A 4,910-nucleotide genomic window follows, 5' to 3' on the forward strand; every position below is an offset into this window, starting at 1 on the left:
GATACATTTTACTTAGGAATGTTACGTGATGAAAATCTTATAGTGAAGAACTCTCTTTCCTCCTTGTGCTTTTATTCACAGCATACAATCTCTTCTAACTTTGAGGAATCACTGCAGCAAGTTGTAAATGATGTATGGAGTGAGAAGCTTTCCCTACTGCATAAAAAGAGAAATAGCGCTGAGCAATGACTGCTGTGATGCACTGCTTCCTGTAATATTTAGTTTATACAAAGCTTTGGAAACCCAGCAGGCTCTGAACCTTCTACACAGTGAGACAAAACCCAGACAAAAATGCATTTACTGTGCTCATTTCTTTTTTCTTTCTTTTCAGCACATTTCCAGTTGAGCAATCAGTTTTATGCCCCAGGGTGCACTGAATGCCTGTAACCCTAGCTATGCAAAGAGCTTGGATCAAGAATGGATCTATTGGTGGGAGTAGAAATTGTAGTCCCTTTGGTCTCTTTTGCCAAATCCCTACCACCAGCAAGAAAAATTCACCTACAAGGAAACTCTGACTGTTGTGTTGGGGGGTGGAGGGTATGCAAGTATGCATGCACTTATGTGGAAAGAACGAGTAGTTAACTTCAATCACTAGGCTAGTCTCAGCCTGGGTGATCAGGTTTCTGCTGGGCAGGCAAAAGATGCTCACATCTTGAATCAATGAGCTGTTCACTGTGACACCATCACTTCTGGGGCATACCTGGAAGGCAACAGAGATGATATTAAACACAGAAAAGGTATGGGGACTGGCACATCTAGAAGGAAAGCTTCCCTGAGAGTGTATGAATAAAAGTTAGCTTTTTAAAAAAAGTGTGTGACCCCAAACTATCAAGGGCACAGTTTTAACTTAGAAATACTTACATATCTGTCTGAATTACAATTCTTTTGTAGGAAAATCCCTAGTATGAAATTTTGTGAGATACAGTGGCAAAAAATGTGTTTTGTCTTTACCTGGGACTGGGAAGTCAAGTGACTTCTTATAAAAAGAATCAAACACTAGAAACATCAAATCATGTGGAATCTGGCTCCATCTTAGGTCAGAACTTCTCTGTCAATCCCTTGTGGTTTGATTTAATACTACAGTGTTATTTTCTTGCAGTGTTTTCTTACCCAGTGTTTCTCAAATGTTTTTGGAAAGAAGAGTGATCAGAACATAGCTGAAGAAATAAAGATCACATGCTTGACATGTTCCCATCAGATGGGTGGAAGATTTGCACAAATAAGCTAGGTTTGGGGTTATTTAAAATTCCTTGTAAGTTTTCTGAAGTTCTATCCCTTTCTCCCCAATTGTTCCATAACAGACTTGTATGCGACTATAATGGCACAATTTAAGAATCAGTGGGTAGACCTCAATACCTATTATCCAGTTGCTCACAGATTTGAACTCCATGAACTAAATACTAATACTAAAACTAAAGACTTAGACCATCTATTATTGACTGTATTTTCTCTGCTTTAACAAAGTTGAGTTGATGCAGCAGAAATATTGATGTAAATTTACAAAAATCTTATAGGCCCACTGTCCAAACTGTTAGGGTGTGGAGGGGCACATCACCACCAGAGCAGGGGTGCTGGAGGTGCATGCTGGTAATAAGAGATCTGAATAACACAAAGATTTGCAATACACAAAAAAGATGAAGGAAGAAAAGATTTATTTAAGAAAAAAGATCACTTCCCATAGACAGAAAGAGGGCCAGGACTGTAAGATGAGTGTGGTCCTGTTGTCCCCAAGCCCCCGACTTAATCATTCTCTAGAGATGTTGCAATTAGGTGGATGTGACTACCATGACTTCCTTATTGACCACTTGCGAATGTCTTATAGGCCTTGAGGAAGGGATCTAGTCATCAGGCACCAGGTCACAGTCTCATTACCTTCAGGAGTTTGTTTTTAAGATTATAACGGGCCGATACTGATCATGCTTGAGAAATCTAGGTTTCTAGAAAGACAAAGTCAGCAAGGTTAATATTTTCCTAGAGTATGCATTTCTTCAAGACATAGTTTCTACTTGTTCATCATTGTGTTAAGATACAGGAACAAAACAAAATAACTTCCTGCTTTCAGTCCATCCTTTCATTCCCCATTCCTACTCTTGGAAATATTCTTATGATTCTGGGAAATGGGGCAAAGATCAATTTTCTGTAACTACTTTGTGCTGAGGTGGGCCTAAGAGATGCCCCTGCCTATCTATTTCCAAGGGCACATAAAGGAAATGGTGGGACTGCAACCAAAGATTATTTGGATCTAATCAAGCATTGAGCGAGATCATAGGCAAAAATTATTAAGCAAACAATGATGAAAAAGACTATTGCTCCAGAAACAATACTGGAAAAATGAAAATATTCTTGTAAATTATATACATGTTCAGCTAAAGCCTCTAATTTACCAACTTAAGTTGAAATATTCCCTTGTAAATCATCTATAGTTGTACAGAACATGCTTCCCACTATGCCACATAGACCTCTCATTTTTGCTAATAAGTAACTTAAAGTCATTCTGTTTGCTATGATGTATTGTCGAATTTCCCCTTCTTCCTGTTAAGTAGGTCTATAGCACCGGCTCTGTATTCTGCGATATAATGATCTCTGCATATTAAAGCTTCCAAATTGGAGAAAATATAATTGTGCATAGCTACACTAGCCACTTGAGGTCCTACCATGGGTATCCATGCTGTTCCCACAATGGCTCATGCAAAGTTTTGGGACCATAGTTGTATATCCCCACAGTTTATTGGCATAGCTCTATGATGCTGATGATGAGTTTTGATTTTTAAATTTGGATATAAGAGGCCATCTAAGAGTCCTTCTGCTCCACAGGGTGGCCAATTTGTTGCTATGAGCTGATTATTAAGGGTAGCTAAAATGACTGTGCCATTTATAAAATGCATAGTTTAGTTAGTTTTGAAGACCGTATAATTCCCTAAGTTGTTTGTGCCACTTGTTTTTAAGGGGAATTGAATGCCTGGTAACATGTATATATAGTTATCCCAGTGGGCTTGATACCACTACAGGAGTCCAGGTCATTTCCATTGTTGCACTAGTAAATTCCTGAGTCCATATGTGGATGTCCCTGCAGCTTGTCTTAAAGCTTCTTTGGGTTGTGATAAGACTTTATAGACCGTCATAAGGAGTTTTGTTAATAATGACTTTAACAAGGAAATACAGCCACTTTGACAAAGTTCAAAGAAAAAGACATTGAGTTAGGTTGTTGCTTAAATTGTAGGAAATAATAATGAACAAGAGAATTTAAAACAGGCAAACACTGGCAAGAGAAAATAGTTTCTTTTGTTTTTACAATTGTTCTGATATACCTTATAATGATTGATATGCTAGAAGGTGAGGCCCAGGTTAGTTTGTTATTCATCCTTTTTAATAGGTTATACATGTGAAATTTTTTGACCATTTCTCTGTTTGTAACAGTCTGATGCAAAACTCTTTAGAGTGAACAGAACATGTGGATGTAAAATGATCTGTCCCTACTTATTAAAAGAAATAATTATGAACAGGTAAATTTGTTAAAACCCCTTATAAATTACTAAATTACAGTCTTAGTTGTAAGGTATGGACAATTAGGTGAGAGTGATCAGTTCCCATCCTTATTGGGCTCACACAAAATACCCAGTATTTTATTTATCAGGCAGGAGAAGTACTAGGCTTAGTAAAAGTGATGTAACTTTTTTTTTTAATAAAATACAACTTTAGCAAGCCTGATACAATAAACGCTGGTGTTATCTAGCATTGATGTTTTAAGATATGGTAAAGTTGGAAGTAAGATTTTACTAGAGCACTTGTAAGTGTGCTTGGTATAAAATACAACTGACTTTTTTAGTTAGTCATCAGGATTAACATGTGATCCCTTTACTTTTGTTTGGGAGGACTCATAGACCCAGTTTAGATTTAATTTGAGAGAGAGATTTATCATAGAACAGAAACAAACATGAAGTTGAATTTTTTTTTTTGTCCCAGCCATGCCCCCTGAGGGGAGACCGCCTAAGCCTTGTGGAAATCTGAATGGGCTTCCCAAGTACACTTGAGGGAGGTGGTGAGGAGGCAACACACAAGGAGGTGCACATGGTTTGACTTGTTGCAGCTATAGGACTGCCACCAGGGGGTTATCAGGTGGTGGGGAAAGGGGGACAAGAAGGTTGGAGGCTGGGGTTAGGTGCTGGGGCCTTAAGCACCAGTCATGGCCACTCCTCTGAAGGTAAAAGAGAAGAGAGACTAGAAGCCAGGGTTAAGCATCATGGTCATAGACGCTGGTCTCTCTTTCACAGGTCAAGGTAGAGGGCAAGAATTCCTTCTATGAAAGAAGAGAAGGAAGGGAAAGAAGAAGAAAAACTGACGGAGAGTGGAATAGCAAAAGCAGATTACGAGAGACAAGAGAAGTTAAACCAGCTGGGTCAGTGTTTGAGTTGTTAGAGGGAAAGCAGGAATCAAAGTTGTAGAAGGAATAGGAGAGTATGAAGGAGGTGAAAAAAGTCTTCTGTGTAAGGGGCAGCTAAGTCAGCAGGATTGGCAGATGAACCTATGGGCAATGGGGTCTGAGGAGCCAACACAAAAATATGGCAAGAACAGATATCTGGGTGGCTAGCTAACTCATAAAAGGCCTGAATATATGAGATTTCGAGGAATTTGCTATTTCTCTTTAAATACAAATCAAGCTGCAGAAGAGTGTTAGGAGTTAGGGAAGCACCTTTTGGCTAGGTTTCACCATCCCCCAGGTTACATTGTAGAATGTCCGCATACTTGGGCATTAGATGAAAGGGTCAGTTGAGGCAAGGTCAGTTGAGTCTGGAGCCAGGACCAGGGCTGGGGCCACCAAGCAGTATTGCAGTAAAATATTAAACACTTTGTGTGAATATAGTTTCCCGTGGTTCCCGTCACAACTGATTGAGAAGAGGAAATAGGGATAG

This window comes from Carlito syrichta, unplaced genomic scaffold (assembly GCF_000164805.1).
Source record: "Carlito syrichta isolate Samal-C Ts95f unplaced genomic scaffold, Tarsius_syrichta-2.0.1 Scaffold302542, whole genome shotgun sequence".
Classification (NCBI taxonomy): Eukaryota; Metazoa; Chordata; class Mammalia; order Primates; family Tarsiidae; genus Carlito; species Carlito syrichta.